This window comes from Camponotus vicinus, unplaced genomic scaffold (genome assembly GCF_025532165.1).
Source record: "Camponotus vicinus isolate PSW18456_S1 unplaced genomic scaffold, iyCamVici1.0 SCAF_14, whole genome shotgun sequence".
Classification (NCBI taxonomy): domain Eukaryota; kingdom Metazoa; phylum Arthropoda; class Insecta; order Hymenoptera; family Formicidae; genus Camponotus; species Camponotus vicinus.
The window spans coordinates 9232713-9252159 of NW_028141950.1; the positions used below are offsets into that span (position 1 = coordinate 9232713).

Here is a 19447-nt window from a genome sequence, read left to right on the forward strand (position 1 = left end):
AATGCTTCGAGAATCCTTTCTTCATCTCGTACACGAACACACACTGCTGGACCGGTTAACCCGATATTATGCACGATACCCAGTTTCACATAATTATTGCACAACACGTAAAACTGTACGTCCACTTGGTTTTCGTGCACGCCCGGAAAATCATTCCACGTAAATTACGGCCGCGCGATAAGTATTTTCTCCTGCTAGCCCGTATGCCACAATCATATCCGTATATTCCTGCAGAGTACACTTCATTTTCACTGTTAATTTACTGCGCGAACACAAGTTTTTTACTAAAACCGTCTGAGCTCTCGCAGGCTGTTGCCAGAGTGCATACGCCAGCAGCACGCAACTACAGCTGAGCAGATATGCGAGTGTAAGCGTACGTGTGAGCTTGGCGCCTGCGCATTATGAATACAATATATAATATTATAAAATAAGTTCTCTCTCTCTCTCTCTCTCAAGAAATTTTAATAAATATATTGTAATTATATGAATTTATGAATTTAAATTTTATTAGAAAGTCATATTAAAAGATAAAAAAATAGTATAAGGTAAGAATATAATATATAAGCCATTATAACAGCCATCATAACTGCCATTATAACTGTTTTGTTAATTTTATATTTCGAGTCTTATATTTATTAATTTTTATAATATATAAGATTAATGATACAAGATTATATATATATATAAGTTGAAGAAATAATATGATAAATTTTAAATCTATATTTAACATCTATACATCATATAAAATTTGGATAAAAACTTGTTTTAAAGTTTATATTTTTATTTTTAAAGTTTATATTTTTAATTTGAATGAGATTATAAAAAAACATAATTGAATTTTCTTAGCTGTATATATATTTGTTAATATTATATTTGCTGAAATCATATTATATACTAGAAAAGAGAAAATCTGCTTCTTATTAAAATATTTATAGAACATTTAATTATATATTTTGTGTGAGATTTATAACCTTATATTTATTCCAACGTAATTTTGTTTAAATGGCTTGATAACTGTTTCAAAAAATTAAAAATTAAAGAATTAAAAATTAGAAGGAAAAATTGAAAAGTTAGAAATCTCTCTTATACCTAAGATCGATGCGATAGAGATAATAATTTTAAATTTTCAACTTTCTTTTTAGATTTTTCGTTTGTATATAATTATAAAAAATTTTTTTGTTTGTAGAGATGTTTTGAAAGATAATATTTATAAAAATATTGTATTATATTGGAATATTGTATCTTAAGATACCAACATCGCTCTAGAGTCGCATATTGTTACGCATACCTTGTTGCGCATAACATAATGTATTATTTTCGGTGAGAATTATGTAGTGCGGTTGATTGCGGACATTATCTGAAGGTTCTTATATAAAAAATAGTTGATATTCACATAAATATGGTAACATACCACTTGCTCCCAAAAACATCTAATCACATTTATTATGCCAAGCAATTATCACCCCATCATAATTTCGTGAATTGTGAAACAAATCCAAATCTCGTGGCCGACACGTTACGATGGTTCCCAGAATATATAATTTCTTCTTTCCTTTTTTTTTATTGTTTTTCTATTGCATCATCAGATCTAAAAATGTAAAAGCAACATTCAAATAATATCTTGTCGATTTGTAAAATAATGATTTAAATTGTAAATAATTATAATTAATATAATTTCTTGGTTTATTGATAAATGAATATTAAAATACATTACATGATGTGTAATAACTTACCTCTAGTATCTTTGTAATTTGTTGTAGCAACCTTTAATCTAGATGATTTTGCAATGTCCATTCGATATCTTTATCAGATAAATGCAACAGAAAGCGGGATATCATATTAAATTTCCATTTATAATTTATAAATTTATTACATTCTAGTTTACGATTGAAATATATCATCATCATGCTGTGTGTTCTAAAAAAAAAACAGATAAACTAAATTTCAATCGCAGACAAGAAAATAAAAATAACGTTTGTTTTACTTTCATTCATTGATTATAAAATGTATTAGTTTATTAACTTAATATATTATTAAGATATAATTATTTTTGACTTATAATTAAGTTACTTATTGATATAAAATGTAATATAAAATATTACTTGGAATTGCCAACAATTGTCATCAAATTTATACGGTGAATAATATTTGTGATATCTTCCTGCGAAAACATTTAACGGATAATTTAGCACGCGCGATACCTTTCTTATATAAAAGTACTCTGCATTATATCCCAGTCTTTGTATTACTGAAAATAATAAAAAGATATCCATTATATATATATATATATATATATATATATATATATATATATATATATATACAGGTATACATAATTATTTAGATAGTTTATTGATTTTCGAACGTTTTGTATATTCTATTACAGTTTTTGTACAATATTAATTAATTTTTTCATGATTTAACGATCACTTGGTTGGAAGCAAGTTGAAGGCATCATCTATTATATTACAGTTTTCCTGTTAATTAACAATGCTAATTAAAATTCTGTTAATGATTGAAACTTATAAAATGAAAGAATGCAACTCGGACTGTATGAAAACTGTAATAAAATATACAAAACGTTCAAAAATTAATAATTAAGTATCTAAATAATTATATCATTGTGTGTAAAACATTTTGTAAAATATTAAGATATTTACATAAAAATATGAATTAATAGTCTGAACAATAGTCTTCCATTTTACAAAGAGTTTCAATCATTAGCGGCACACATTAAATAATTTTCTGATGATTTTATTTTATTTCTTTATTATCGCTCGGAGGCGGAGGCTGAAAACGCGTAATAAAACGAATCGAATAGCAAAATCAAATAATTAACATAACGAAAAGCCTTTTGCTTTTTTATGGAATTAATAAAATAATGCATTCATACACACTCTCTGAAAATGAATCAGTATATTATCACTGAAAACAGTAAACAAAGTCACTGCTACAGCAGTTATAAGTTATTATAGCACTGTAAATCAATAATATTTCACTGAAAGAATTAGTAATATTGACTGTTTTAATCAGTAATATTAATTTATCTACTTCGCATAAAATTAAAAATTTTATTTATATTTACATGCGTATTAGAACAAGAATGTTAAATAGACGATAGTTTATTTTATCTTTAACATACAATGAACAGATCATTTTCGTTTATTCGCCGGACATCTACTTGTCCGACTTATAAAATCGATTTAAAATATCTGAAGTTCCTCTATTGAGATTGTATCAGAAATTAAATCAAAGTGATACTTTTAATTTTATCTGTCGCCTTTTGCAAGCTTTATAATTCTTATGACTAAAACTTAAGTACGAAAAAGATAGCGCACCGTAGCGGTATAAACGAATGAACTAGCGATTACTGATTTTACAGTGAAATTTTACTTCCACTGACTATAATTAGTGAGATATAAGATAAAGTAACAAAAAAGAAGCGTTTCTACTAGAGATCAATGAAATACTGATTCTTAGTGATCTTATTTATATATTTGTAAATAGAAATTAATATATAATATTTTCGTAATAATTATATATATATATATATATATATATATATTTATATGTATGTATGTATATGTATATGTATGTATATATGTACACATAATTTGAAATTAATAAAAATTAGTTTTAATTTTGTCTATATTAGAAACGTGAAAAATATGGTTTTAAAAACGTTTTTATAGAAACGTTTCTTATTAATGTTTTACGATTAAAAAATATTGGATACGTTTAAAAAACGTATATAAAACAAATGTGTGCTACCTCAGGCATCATAGCATATCTTAAGTTATTTATTGACGACAGCCACGTGTCATAAAACGTTGTGTTTCGTCATCTATTGACAATGCGTAATTAAAGGTTAACTGTCCATTTGATATTAATGCTGTCTTGTTGCAATGCAGTGGAAATTAAATCAAACTTCAAATTTTGTCTCGAAAATATTATAGTTCTAAGAAGTGACATAGACGAGATGATATATTGAATCCACTAAATATTATTGTTATATGTATTATCTAACTGATATAAATAACTTATTGTTAGTTAATGAAGAAAAAATCGTAAATGGATATGCATGTATTAATACTTGAATGTTTGTTTTCTTACGATATTTATTAGATATATTCAACATGTGTACTTTTGTATTTTATATATTATATAAGAGCTGCACATTTTTTAATGTAATATTAACTATTTTGTAAATTCATAAATGTTAACACACAATTGTAATTTTCTTTTTAAGCTTTTTTTATATTATGTTTTGGAGCTTTTTCCTATTTCAAACTGTACATATAAATCTTTGTACATACATATATCATTGCTGTGGAGGGAATAAATTTTTATAAATTTATAAAATATTTGAAAATATGTCTATTATTATACATGAATTTAAAAAGAGATTATACAAGACCATTATACAAATACTTGTTTAATTATTCTTAGTTATTCTTAACACACAGTATTCTTCTTAATTATTCTTAGCAGAATGTTTCTTTAATAATATAAAAATATTTTTGAAAATAAAAATGTTGTATATCATTAAATATATGAATGGACTGAATAAGTCACAAAAGGAGACCGGAGCATTACAAAATTATTTTCAATTATATTTCACGTAATTAAAGTGTTCATCACTTTTTTAGAAAAAGTAATTAATTTATAGCGGGAGAAAGAGAGAATTTGACTGGATGCACTAATGCACACTGGCGCATATAAAAATTGTCGTATATAAAATTACAATAGTATAATTAAAATAATAAAGTAATTAATATTATATAAGTTTTTTATATTATATTATGTTATATATTATATTAAGTATATTATGTTAAGTTAATATTAAGTAAAGTTATATTATATACGTTATTATATTATATGGTTATTCAATGCAAATATACAATAACAATAACAATAATAATAACTCGTACAATTATTTTATTTATTTTAGTTATTTATTTTTTGTGCTATTGAAAATTTGTATTTATTTATACTAGAACTATTAGATTTATACTAAAAACGCTACGCTATTGATTCAAACTGCATTATATGAATGTCACAGAAAACGTATAAATCACTATTTTAAATCTATTATTACTTTTCTTATAATCAGAATATCTTTTTATATAGTAAACGTGCCTCTTATGCCAAAGGGAAGATACTCAGAAATAAATTAATATAAAAAGTTTATAATAAAATTCATTAAACAATTATATATATACATATATAATTATTTTTATTTATACATAGAACCATTTTTGTTTTATACATATATAACTTTTTTGTCAAACAATTTTTAAAGATTTTAATTATCTTTGAAATAACGCGAGTATCTCCATGGAGAAAAATAAATTACAAATGGAATGCAGCTAATAAGACGTCATGGCAACACATGATCAAATTGATCATTCGAAGTCAGTTACTATTGTGATCGCTAGCCAGAACACACTACCGCGTTACTTATCGTTTGATTCAAACTGCATCATATGAATATCACAAAAAATTGTGTACAAATAGTGGATTTTGAAAAGCATACGTAGTAACACAATCGTACGAACGAATTGTCATAATTACATATTTAATGAAAGATATAGCAAATATTGAAGTGAATTCGATTATACGCTGCGTGTGCTTGAATATGGCTGAAAATGTTACAAGATCTATAATTCTATAACTTCTTTGATCGTTTGTAATTTAATTGTGGTTATCTTTTATCGACGTTTTTCTACTATAATATTAGTGGAAAAGGAAAGCTGATAATAATTATATTCCAGTGTTCTTTATACAATTCAATGAATATGTATCATTTTGCATGAATATGTGTCATTTGTTTCTCCTAAAAAAAAATACAAATTATTTACTTACTAAGAATTCCCTAATTTAATCTTAAGATATATATTGTGATCGTGACCATAAAGAGAAATCTAAAAACATAATATTAGAAGATAATAACTTGCGATTCGTTAAAACTGAGTTTTAAAGAATTTATCGAAAATATATGTATATATATGAATTAATATCAATTCGAATAACACATCAGAATTAGTAGAGTGAGAAAAACAACTAATTGAGGATTCAACGGAAACCGATTGAGTGCAAACGTTTACGAAAAATGCAAATTATGTTTGGAACAATTTTATGTGTTTTATTGAAAAGTTTAGTATTGACAAAGGCAACTATCACGTCGAAGGATTATACCACTTCAAACAACCTCCAAAAAGAAAGTGTTTCCATGTATCCGAATTTAAATTTCACGCAGGTAAGAGATATTTTTCGCTTGATTAAGAAACAATTGAATGTTATTGCAGTTAGTAGTGTAACTAAAAATGAATGATAATAAATTATATATTCTACTTATAATAAGATAAGATAAAATAAAACAATTCAATATGAAAGAAAAAAGTATGTACGATGTTGTAAAAAAAAGATGGATAAAGTTTTGAAATTTTGTTTACAAATGGATGTTATATAGTATATTAAATTTAATTAAAACGGTATTTTAAAATTTGACTGTATTATTTTGTCTCTCTCTCTCTCTCTTTCTATATACAGGGTGTCCCATGGGATTGTGTTGAAACCAATCAGCTATCATTTGCGAATGCATGTAGTTATGGCTAAAGCTGCGTTGAAAAAAGGAAAGTCTGCAATTTTGAATGGGTATAAATTGAATTGAACAGAATGTTTGCATAGTTCTCCATCCTCAAACATTCCATTTATTGTTTTGCAAAATTCGACTCGTTTTGCCATAGCGCGTTCGGTTAGCAATTCATGCGAGGTTATTTTATACGGATGCATATTCAGGAAATGTTTTAAAATCCTGTGCAACGTTGTTTTCGATATTTTAAGCGCTTGAGCACCTTTCCGAATGGATGCATTTGGATTTTGTTCGAAATAATTCTTAACCTTGTCAATATTTTTTTCTACGGCAATAGATGCAGACGGGCCTGGCAGATCATGTCTACGGTCTTGAATTGTTCCATATTGCAGGAAATTATCGATATTTCTTTCAAAAACAACACAAAAATTGATTTTAATGGAGATTTATTGCCGAAAAATGAAGTAAATATGTAACGCATAAATTTAAATAAATGATCAATTCTAACCTCTTAAGTGTCGTTTCGCTTGTAACTTTATGCGTTCCGTACTTAGAACGAAACCCCTTAAAAGCACTGCTATATATTTTTCCTCTAGAAAAGAAGCACTCGATGAGGTAAACCTTTTCTTCCGTAGTTAAATTATTCATTTTGACGTGCTCGAACTTGCTTCTACCACAGCCAAAATAAAATTGCGAACCTTCAAATAGTCGATCGTTAACTGTAAGACCCTATCTGAAGTCACGGAGGAGCGTACCAACTCTACAGTTTCAACACAATCCCATGGGACACCCTGTATATATATATATATATATATATATATATATATATATATATATATATATTTAATTATTATTTCTAAAAATAACAATTTTTAAAATTAATGAAGTTTTCTGTCTACTCTCTGCTACATTAATATATCCAGCCGATGGCACTCTCTTCAACAGATTTTTATGTTATTTTCTTTCAATTTTTAAAATTTCTTTACTTTCCTAGATATATATAATAATATATATTGATATATAGTAAGCTTTATACTAATGTAGATTTTATTTTATGAAATTAATTTAGAAAGTTAACATCATTTCTTTGTGTTAAGGATAATTATATAATGGAACAGAGCTACTAAATATCGAGATAGAAAATCCGTCTAATAAAAAACCATTCATCAAACATTCTTCAAGTTGTATCTATTAACGCTAATATTTCGATCGACAATATATTCAATAATAATCACTAGAATTTATATTAATTTCCATTGTACATATATCCATTTATATACAATTATATCCACATATTTTTATCGAGGCATTATCGATTTATACTACCGGTTTATACTATCATTTCCAGGATTTGTTTGTGTTAAAAATATAACCACTTTCGAGAAGAAACTTGGCAAGATTATAAATAAAAGAATTTATATAATTCTATGACTAATATTTCATAACTGTAAAGAAACAATATTTTTAACCTTTTCATTCTTGAAGTACAAACGTTAATAAAACTTTAGTAATATCGGCAAATTGAAAAGAAATTTGAGTTGCGGTAAAATTGAGAAGAGATAACTAACCTATCATGAGAAAGAATCAAATCGTTACACAAAATTGTTTTAATAATTGTAAAGAGCTACATTTTCACTTGTACTGCTTGCTAAAAGCTGTTATGAATCTTCATTGACTCTCGTTAACCTATTGATTGATTTTATTTTGGACATGAGTTATGTTTGATATACAAGATGTCTTAAAAAAAATAAATAAAAATAGATTTTACAATATGAATAAAACTACATCGCATTTAATATATATCATTTAGGAATGGTATATATCAAACCGGTATTATTAAGCAAACAAAAAATGAATGGCAATTTTTGTTTAATTTTATCATTTATATAATTTAACATTAAAAGCACCAGAAACAACCGCTTCAACGATATTCACCTAATTCTTTTCGTATGTTATACTTTATAGGATATTTCAATGTCCGAGAAAAGTGATCATCATATACTGAATTTCAAATCTGACCGGAGTCATTCTGATAGTACTGCGAGAAATGCGCGAGAAGTCGATGAAGTTACACTTGCAAATATTTCTATCATTCCAGAATCTATCGGTAAGTTGCAAAAAATGCAACTTACCGAGTTGTAAAACATTAATAACAAAATCTATGACGAAAAAGTGTAAATATAATTTAAATTCAAGAGAAAGTGGAAATCAATTCTAAAAATATCTTCCAGTAGTGAGAAGAATATAAATTCTAATTCCGTTCAAAAAAGAAATAGAAAAGCATAATATAAACATAACATTGTACATAAAAATTGTCATAATTTAAGGTAAAGTCAATTTTATTAATTTGCTTCTGTGTTTTAAAGCAGTCGCAAATATTATACTTTTCTCAAACATTATACTAATTTCTTAAGCTATAGGAATTTTTCGAAAAGTACTTGTCACTTTATTAAAAGTTATTTATTCGTTTTTGCCATGAATTAACGATTACTTTTCTAAATCTTAAATGACGCAAAAAATTCTTATATTATGTTTTTAAAGGTCAATACTGTGCTAATTTCCATATTTTGTAGTTCACATTTATTTTTTCTCTTTCCTTTATTTTCACATTAAATTGTTTTTTTTCTGATTTACTGAGATAATCCACTTAATCTTATATATAATTATGTTAATATGTATGATCTTCAAATCTCTAGAAAGTAGATTGAGCAAGCCAACATCTCTCAGAGCATTTGTACAATTCGACAGTCAATTCACAGAAAAAGTAAACGACATTTTTGTGACGTTGAGGTAAGGAATCTAAATTCTCAGTTTGTATTCTTTCTTTCATTTTTCTCCCTTTTTCTTAAATTCAACGACATAAATATATCAAAATGTTAATTCCGTAATAATTTTGTTAAATATAAAATGACTAAAATTTTATTTTTTTACAGATGGAACCAATCTGAATTTACCGATGAAATAATACAAGGGTATACAGTGCAATGTTTTTTCATCGAGGACTTAAGAGAGATTCAATCCTGCGACGATGAAAATATCACAATTACAAAATTGGAACACACGGTGCACAATCTAACATCTAACACGACATATTATTTTCGAGTACGTGCGCATACTAAAATTGTTGCTGGTCCTTACACGGATTTAATCAATGTGTCGACTACACATGAAAATCCAATACCTAAATTATTACTCACAACGGATATAGGTATGGAAATATTGGACGTGGATTTAAACATTACTAATTTCTTAATGATAGGGTACGTATAGTGATAAAAAAAATAGTTATAATTATCATAAATTATTTTTAACACTAAATAAAGTTAAAGTTATTATTATTATGCACAAGTTTATTATTATCAACATTATAGTAGTAATAACTATAAAATTAGAAATCTCAACCATAATTTTTTACTATACAATTATAGTTCCTTTCTTTCAGATCAGTAATAGAATATAGCTCCTTTTTTTCAGATATGTATCATATGTCACTTATTCGATACAAGACAATTGAATTTATTGGAGTGACGATAAAGACCTAATGACATTGAAGATTAATGAAAATAATATCACAAAGATGGCTACCTTTGATAAATATGTATATCATCTCCGCATTGACTGGGTAGCAAGAAATCTATATTTCATCTCTCACTGGTTAGACTCACATATTGTAAAGTTCGACTTAACAATGTGGGAAAATGGCATAATTAAATTTGATGAGATTGACAAATCAGAAAATCATTTTTCCAATTTAAATGTATCACCGTCTATGGGGTACGTTTACTATCGTTCACCTGAAAAAATAATTTTCCATTAAAGATTTATGCAAATTTGTAATTTTCTATCTATAATTTTACGTGATTTTATAATTAAGATCATAAGTAAAAAAAAGAATAAGTTATTATATAATTATAAGAATTTTGAATTTTTACTACATACAAGTTTCAGTTTTTGTTAAAATAATGTTTTATAATAAGTAAAATAATTATATATTTTTTAGAATTTTATATTCCCTATCATACAATTCGACGAATAATATACATTATATGATGCAATATGATCTCGATGGAAAAAATGAGCAAATTGTTCAGATATATTCACTATCCTCTTGCCTGTTTCATTATGGGACGAATATTTATGATACAATAATTGATGACATGAATAATGAGGAGCCGTTAATTTACTGGTTAAATCTTGGTCACATATTTATGACAGACATTAACGTTTCTATGTGCAATGAGATTTTACACAAGGAAAACAAAAGATATAACACTTACTTCCGCTCTATGACGATTGACAAAACAAACATTTACATTTCAGCATCTAAAGCGCGTCCATATACTCAATATATCTACGTTTTGAAAAAGAAATATGCAAGTCTCAAGAGGGTCTCAAATGCAGCCGAATATGTTGAAAAGATAATAATGAGCTCAGATAAAAATATTAATAAAATTTACGCTTTTGATAAATCTTTACAACCATATCCTCCAATGAAATGCCTGACACCTGACGAAAAAGTTTATAATTTTGAAAATGTGAATGCAACGGCAAACAGCATCGTTGTGAATCTTCCGGAGCCGGTTGTAAAGAGTGGATGCAAAAAATATAATTTACCAACTACTGTATATACTATCTCCGTAAGCTGTTTAGACAACAATCCCAACAAGTCTGAGAAATTCAATGTACTGACGGCAGAGCGATATTACGAGATTCAGAACTTAACACCATTTATAGAGTACAAGTTGAAGTTTACTTTAAGCAATTTTTACTTTGATCAATTATCAATAAATCCATTCGATTCGAATGTGATACGAATAAAAACTAATTTGGGCAAGCCTAATGCACCAGAAAACTTAAGTGTTCTAGTTTTGACGCCTACTATAGCAGTAGTTCATTGGATGCCACCCAAGGAATTGAAATGCGTGGCCTACGAAGTGCATTGGAACTCACGTACATTAGTGAAACGCAACCGACAAATGAACAGACAATATATCAATATGCCGAAACGTATGGCAGACGGCAGACTTTTCACAAAGATTAACTTGTCGCTACCAGTACAAAATTACTCGATATACGTGCGTGTGTTTCCAATTGGTATGCCCCCTTTCTACAACGAGAGTTTAAACAAGATCGTTTACAAATACTCAGAACCAAACAATATTACTTTGAACGGGGTTAACATAAATAGCATGGACATTTCATGGAACCCAAACATTAATCTGACGATCCCTCCTACACTAGAGTACAAAGATATTGCAGCAGAAAAGTGGCTAACAATGGATTATAATAAAATGAATTATAACAAAGAAATAATATACCATATCGGAAATTTAAATTCGGGAACTTTATACAAGTTTCGCTTGATATTGAGATATCCCGAATATGAGGAAAATTTTACATGGCCGGCTGATGAAAGATTTATTTTTTCAACACCTGGTAAGCAAACGAAGATACTCATACAGTACAATAAGATTGCATGGATATATTGCAGAATAATTTCATTGAAACATTGCTATATTGCAAATCGATTGTGAAACTCTACTGAGTTATTGTTATAAGATTGTGATGAAGTTAAGATGTCCGCTTTTCGCAATGAAATATTGTAGCAATATTACAGTATAATATATTGGAAAGTATGCAATGTTATTGCAACCATTTAATAATATTACGTATAAAATATTTTTGTTCTCGATAGATGAATATCTTGGAAACATTTAATTAAATTAAAATTTTGATATAAATAGAAGCTTCCAATGTCTAAGATAATCATATCTAAGATAATATATTGCAAAATTATATTTAAACATAATCATATAACATAAAATGTTATATTTTTATACAAAATTACTTTAAACTCTTATTTACGAATCACTTTTTATTTTAAATGTTCTACTTACTCTTATAATGGGTAATACTTTATACACACACACACACACACACACACACACACACACACACACACACACACACATATATATATATATATATATTAGTTATAGAATTAATTATGCATTACTAATTATATTTTTTATTTATTTAAAAATTTAAAAAATCCGTTATATAATTATATTTATTTACATGTGAAAAATACATAAAAATACATAAAATACATAAAAATGCATAGAAAAATATAATGATAAATATAGTAGTATCTATTCTTAATATAATAAAAGATATATTATTCTTGAAGATTAATATCGTATTCGTACATGAAGTGAAAATATATTTGTAATATTGCAGCATTGTTGCAAAGTAGTTGTAACATTCTGTGCTGCATAGATATTATGTGCTAATTTTTTTAGATATGAATAGGCTTAAAATTTAAAAAAATTAAATTTTGTATTAAAGTTATAATAAATAAAAATAAATTTTTAAACACACACACGAAGATATTAAAATTATATTTTTGCGTAATATAGGTGTTATTTAGAATATTCCTGAAATTACAGATACAAAATATTATCTACCATTGATGTTAAGTTTTATCGTTATAGTTACTATAATCTGCGTCTGCTACTTTTATTATTGTAAGTATATTTGATTTAGGTATCGACTTGAATTGTAGATTATACATATATATCTGATATAATATCTAGAGACTTACTGAAAATAGTAATTTACTTACATAAGACTAAACGAATAAATTTACTAAAAAGCAATAGATTTTATAATACATATTATTACATAATTAACTCAAAATTTTATAACAGTGCATCGCAGAGGTAATAATGAACAACTTTTGTCTTCAACAATGATCGATGTAGAATTGGCGATTCTACATGAAGTACCTTACCGAAACATACAATTCAATAGGATTTACAATCCTATGTTACATTGTAATCCGGATGAATGTGCGATAACTATAATCGCACGTAAACAAATTAAATTTACAAAACGTCTTGGTAGCGGCGCATTCGGAATGGTAAAAATTAATTTTTTCAAGCAATGTTTCAAATTTATTTCTGGATCAACAAAACAGATATGTATTTTCTAAAGATATAAATTACATAAATTTTTATAATAGATTATAAGTAATATAAAATTTAGATGAGACAACAAACACCTTATTATACATTTTTGTTGAATTATTTAATATAAAGTAAAATATAATATTACTTGACATTAAACTATATACATTTTCTAATGAAGTACGCATGTAAATTTGTGTGAAATATTTCGCAGGTGTTTCAAGGATATGTGAAGAACTTAGAAAGATCGGGCACAGAGATATCCGTTGCAATAAAAACGCTTCGGAAAGATGCTTCTCCCCATGAGAAAAAGAATTTGTTAAAGGAAGCCAAGCTTATGAGTCATTTTCGACACAAACATATATTAAGATTGTTGGCCGTTTGTTTAGATGGGGATTCTCCTTTACTAGTGATGGAATTGATGGAAACTGGTGATCTGTTAAAATATTTGAGAGATTGTCGAAATTTGCAAGCGTCAGATTCGCCTGCTTTGCGTTTGCAGGATTTGCTCGCCATGTGCGAAGATGTTGCGCGAGGTTGTTGCTACTTGGAAGAGAAGCGTTTCGTACATAGAGATCTAGCGTGTCGCAATTGTTTAGTATCTTCGAGAAATCGCGAGAATCGTGTCATCAAAATTGGAGATTTTGGACTATCTAGAGATATTTACAAAACTTATTATTATCGCGTGGTAAATATAATTATGAAAAAAATTTAATGACTTAAAAATGAATTCTTTCGAAAATACTTTCCATTTTTTTATCATAATAGTATCCTGCATTGTTTCTTTAAGTAATATATTAGGTGTATAACTAAGTTCCCGCCGTCTTTTTACTTGAAAAATACATTTATTTTAATAAGAAAATGAACTAATATATTAATCAAAATGTAATCCTTTGTTTTCTATGACTTTTCCCATCTTTTTTGCAAAAGTTGGATTCCGCGACGATAGAACGACTTGTTTTTTTAAGCAATCCATTGATCGTTTGATGGTGCATTTTTGAACTTCTTCGTAATTAGAGAAATGTGTATCGGCGAGCACGTATTGCATTGATAGGAAAAGGTGATAATCCGATGAGGCCAAGTCTGGAGAATAGGCGGGTGCGGGAGAACTTTGCATTCGAGCTCCAATAGTGTTTCTTTTACGATTCTTGCAACATGAAGTCGCGCGTTGTCATGCAAAAGAATCACTTTACGTCAATTACTGGCCTTTTTCGCATCAATTCATCATTCAATCAGTACAATTGTTGTTGGTAGCGGTCAGCCGTGACTGTTTCAGAAATCAATCGATGAGCTTCAGCTGCAATTTTATTTAAATCAAAGCAGTGAAGAAGTATATGTCGAAAAAACAACTCATCACGTTTCATTTTAAATCGATTCAAAAAATATCTCTTTCACAAAAAATGAATCTTTGCGCACTCAATTTTATTGACAAATAACTAACTTCACTACATTTGCAGCTGGAGACATTTAATTATGAGCGGCGGGAACTTAGTTATACACCTAATAGAATATAAATAGTTTTCATTTATATATAGCAAGAGATAAATGAATGTTTTTTATTTTGCACATATTCTAAAAATGAACAAATTGAATCAGAAAATTAAATTTTTATTTAAATCATGTTATAGAAAGGAAAAGGTTTGCTTCCTATTCGCTGGATGGCACCCGAATCTTTGATGATTGGAATATTTACTTCTCAAAGCGATGTTTGGTCATTTGGGGTATTAATGTGGGAAATTACATCGTTGGGTGAACAACCTTATGTTGCCAAGACTGATGAAAGAGTGATAACTTATGTACTTGCTGGAGGCAGGTTGCCGATGACTCTTAACTGTCCGTCACCATTGTACCAGTTGATGCTACGTTGCTGGAGTGCAGCGGATGCTAGACCAAATTTCAAATTTTGTCTGAAAAATATTATAGCATTAAGAGAGAACATAGAAGATGCCTTACTGAGTCCAGTCGATACTATTTAGCCGATATAATTAAATTAATGTTTATCTTATTTTCCAAACGATTCAATAAATCTTAATGTAGAAAAAATATTTCTAGAATATTTCTAAATTGATTCTGTTATTTTCAGGTTTAATCTTAATATTAGATATATCAATGAAGATAAAAGAAATTTTTTAATCTTACCTTCCATAAAATTTTGATTATTAAAAAATATCACATCCGTTTTCATAATTGTAAACAATGTAATATAATGATATATCTAATTTGTATTTTTGAGTAATCTAAGCGAAATCTAATAATTGCATTTATATATATATGTATAAACAATATTTTTTTCAACATGGAAATATAATTAATTTTCGACATTATATATAACCGTTAATTACAAACTGATTGTAAAATTTATGAGTGAAAGAGGAAACGCGAATAATATCCTAATTAGTTGTGAATCTATAAATATAATAATATAATTATTTTTGAATTTATAATAGTTATCATGTATGAATTTCGACATCATTCGGGATAAGTATATACATATATTTTATCTTTATATTTAATGACTTACTTTATATTTAAATTATATTGATGATTACAAAAGTATGCAGTTGTAAAAACGAACTATACTTATTGCTCTATCTCCACTAGCTATATTTAATAAAGCTAATAATGTATAATATTTACACACAATTACGGTCTATCATTTCGAAAGATCACCAAATACTGACAACGTTTTATAGATATGTATAATATTTTGCATTATAAAAAATATTAAATATGAGATTATGTATACATATACATATACATATAAATGTACATATACATATATATTATAGTATATTATATACAATGATGATATATTATATGTATACACTACCTTTATTGAATTTGTAATATTTCGATATTTATAATTGATATCTATATCTTCAATATCACTTCTTAAACATCGTGATAAGAAACTCATCAAGTTTGACTTTCCAATTGTGAAGTATATTACAATGATTATTTATCAATTCACAGAAACGCGGAAGTTTGAATATCATCTTTTGTATTTGCTGAAAAATGATAGACACATAAACAAGATTTCAATTATAGAAAAGAAAATGAAAAGAACTTTACTTATTGCTTATAAAATATTGACTCATTGACTAACGTATTATTTACAAGAGTTATAATTGATCGTTATCTTCATCAATTTATTTCTTATTAAAATTAGTAAAAAAAGCTATATATAAAAAATTGCTTACCGATATATCATATAATGGATCCATTGGATGCATAATGCAACAACTCCCATTGAACATGTGCAATTGTAGAATTAATCGTAATATAAGAGATTTTATATAATTTACCAAGTTTGATACATGAAGTTACAGGAATATATCAGATAATCTTTCTCTCTCCCGAAATTTTAATAAATTAATAATAAATTAATTAATAAATTAATCTCTTTAATGAAACACATGCCATTTTAATGATTTTATTATACAAATACCACAAAAACAAAATATGACGAAAAAAAATTCTCCCTCTCCTTCTCTTCTCGATATCTTTATTAAAATTTTCTACGGATAAATTTCTATCTTCATCTTTTTACTTAGAGGATTTTTTTAGTACCTTTTTTAATTTGGAATATAATTTCTTAGACATGGTTAATTTGTTATTAGTTCTCTTAAACACGTGCACAAAATTCACAAAGATATTTTGATACTCTCCAGTTGTCACAGATTGTAGAATAATTATTATTTTCTCGCATGAGGACTTAATTTGAAAATGTAACTTTTATTACGATTAAATATTGTATACGAATTGTATAATTGTTATTAATAATTTATTGTAATCTTTTATTTAATATTTTTATTGCATGATTCTTCTTTACATGATTTTTATTGTATGATTCTTTATATTTGATATTTAATATCGAACGAAAAATATATAAGCATGACTTTTCAAAAGTATTAATACACTCGCTTATCTCAAATATTACGTCATACAAAATTAAAATAATTTTTTAGCAATGAGGTTTAAACGCAATGACTTTGGTAAACGTAATATACGTTTACATATTATTGTCACGACGAAATATGATTTTATATATATAATGTATTTATCGAAAATATGTAATAAATCGACAACACTATAATAAATATAACACTATAATAAATATAATAAATATAAATACGCTATATAAATATTTTGTTTCACACATAATGCATACAGTAATTGATATTTTCTAATTAAATAATGATAGCTTGAACCTTGATAGCTTGAAAGTATATTTTTATAAAAAAAATTTATTTTTCTCATTTATTTTAATAGATAAAAATTATGTCATTTATTTTATTGAATTGTTCTTAAAATTGTTCGGAAGCTCTTGAATTATATTTAAAATTACAATATTTAGGATATTACCTAGGACCAAAAGAATCACGAAGGACTGGATGGTCCATCATTGACTGGATTGAATTATAGATCATCGAATAAATTTTATCGTACTAATGCATGACTTATCGCGATGATATATACATGTGATGTAAAGCGCTCGAGGTGATTTATTGACGGGATGAAAAAGAGTGATAGTACAGAAAGAAATATACATCTATTGCACAAATAAGGTGAGACTCTCACTTAATTACGATTACGAGAGTAAACTAATTACGTTCGTTGTGTATCGAATAAACGTTAAGAATCGAATTACTTGCACATTTTATTGCAATCTTCATTCGACGAGTAGGATAAAATAGTATATAGTGTGGCACGTTAAAGAAAGAAAAGAGTAATTCAGATCTGGCTAGTAAAATAATAAATACAGCCGAGAGCGAGAAGCAAAAATTCTCCATTTCTCCCCAATTGCACACTATTTATCTTATCAATATAAGATTCTTTATGTTATATAGAGCACCTTTGATGTAACAAAATATAAATAAAATATATATATATATATATATACGTACATGTCTAAGCCACAAAAGTTTATTTGTATTTGTATTAAAATATTATGCATCATTTGTATTTGTATTAAAATATTATGCATGTGTTCAATCCCCTAAGAAAGCGAATAAAATAATTTCGATATAAAGTATTTACTATACATATAAAAAAACACATAATTGTTTCGAAAAAAAAATGTAATTTGCAATTAACAATTACATTTTTTTTTTCGAAACAATTATGTTTTCTTTACACCAATTGATTCCTCTCATTATTTTGTACATAAAAGTATTAAGGTAAGATAATCGAAAAATGAATATTTTACAAGATATTTTACGGTTTATGTAAAATTAAGAAATTATTTCAAGCTTCATAACTCGGAAAGTACTTAATGAAAACTAACTTAATTATAGTGTTTTGGAAAGCTCTCGAGATGAGCTAGAAGAATATATAATAAAAAATGGAGGGTTCCATTTGAAAAAAACAACTTGACCTTGAAACAACCCTCAAGGTCGCTGTCAAGGTCAAAGTCAAGGTTACTATGAGATGCTCCGTTGGATATCCTACAACTTTTGTATTAGAAGTTTTCCTCCATAACCCTTAGTTTCCAAAATTTTCGGGGGTATCCAGACTTTTTCTTAACCCTGTATATATGTTTGCCTAATTTCAAGTATTTCCTAATATAATCTTAGAACATTATGTGAGATGTTGAGGAGTGAAAAAAATTTCAGATGTATCAAATGAATTAATATAAATTATAAGTATATAAATTAAGTGTTTAATCAAATACATGGCAAGTAATTACATGTGATAATGATTGCTTCGAAGAAATGCACTTAAAGTATATGCCTAAAATATAATTCATTAAATACAAAGCGTACCGAGATGCGTAAAGGCTAATCAAGACAAGAGATTTGCAAGCTTTTTGTACAATTGATATATTAATCCGTATTTTATTAACCTTTTCTTCAGTTTTTTTTACATATATATTTACATATAC

General features: G+C 26.8%; 1 long non-coding RNA gene and 1 pseudogene across 2 annotated transcripts; one reads left to right on the forward strand and one right to left on the reverse strand.

Annotated features, from left to right (window-relative positions):
• Positions 1-963: 963 nt before the first annotated feature.
• Positions 964-10834, reverse strand: LOC145965772 (uncharacterized). The gene is made up of 5 exons (XR_014436796.1): positions 10637-10834; positions 10181-10389; positions 2103-2248; positions 1734-1917; positions 964-1588 (listed from the first exon to the last, which is right to left on the reverse strand). It is a non-coding gene; the product is annotated as an uncharacterized LOC145965772 (long non-coding RNA).
• Positions 5298-15799, forward strand: LOC145965741 (proto-oncogene tyrosine-protein kinase ROS-like; annotated as a pseudogene). Its single transcript, XR_014436787.1, has 11 exons — positions 5298-6259; positions 8561-8702; positions 9292-9385; positions 9529-9855; positions 10070-10369; positions 10596-11689; positions 11837-12031; positions 13045-13122; positions 13306-13517; positions 13778-14251; positions 15192-15799. The product of XR_014436787.1 is annotated as a proto-oncogene tyrosine-protein kinase ROS-like (transcript).
• The last annotated feature ends 3648 nt before the right edge of the window (positions 15800-19447 follow it).